The sequence below is a fragment of the Lupinus angustifolius genome, chromosome LG01 (genome assembly GCF_001865875.1).
Source record: "Lupinus angustifolius cultivar Tanjil chromosome LG01, LupAngTanjil_v1.0, whole genome shotgun sequence".
Taxonomy (NCBI): domain Eukaryota; kingdom Viridiplantae; phylum Streptophyta; class Magnoliopsida; order Fabales; family Fabaceae; genus Lupinus; species Lupinus angustifolius.
Window position 1 is genome coordinate 17,755,746 of NC_032009.1, and position 768 is coordinate 17,756,513.

A 768-nucleotide genomic window follows, 5' to 3' on the forward strand; every position below is an offset into this window, starting at 1 on the left:
TCTCCTTGCAAATTTGAAAATGAGAGTGTGAGAGTGAAGTGTAAAGTGTGGAGTGTTTAATGAGGGATTGATTTCCCTTCTAGGAAATCATTACAAAATCTCCTAGGGTGGCTAATGATGATGTCATAAGAGATTTGGGTGAGTGATGTGAGGTTTGCTTTATGGAAAAGCAAATTTCACATCCCAGCGCGAAATGACCACTTCATGGACACGTGCAATAAACATGCCCTAGTATTATCGGCCAATACTCGATCGAGTATTATAAATCGCCCGATTTTAATATCTGATTAGAATTTCGGATTTCGACATTCCGAGTGAAAAATATTTAGAAAATAGGTATGAGTGTACTCAGGGTCTATATTGACTTGAAATGAAATTACGAAGCCAACGACACAATCGGAATTCGATTCCGAGTTACAGAACTAAAAAAAACCACTTTTTGAGCCGTACCGGGTGAGATTCGGCCCCGACAGCGGTCCGAAACCGACTGTCTCCGAAAATCATGAAAATTTACCACCAAATTGGAAATAGAATTACAAGACTAAAACTCAACTAGAGTTTCATCTAATTCTTTACCGAAAATTCCCAGAAATTCATTTTCGAAAATATAATTAATAACAATATTAATAAAATCTTATAATTCAAATTCGTAAAATTCGCAGTGTTACAATTACTACACCTCATTTTAGTGCCTTTCTTGTTGATCCTATGTGGATTGGAAGGTTCCCCCTCTTCTCTAATTTTTTTCTTTTTTGGCCTACTTAGTGT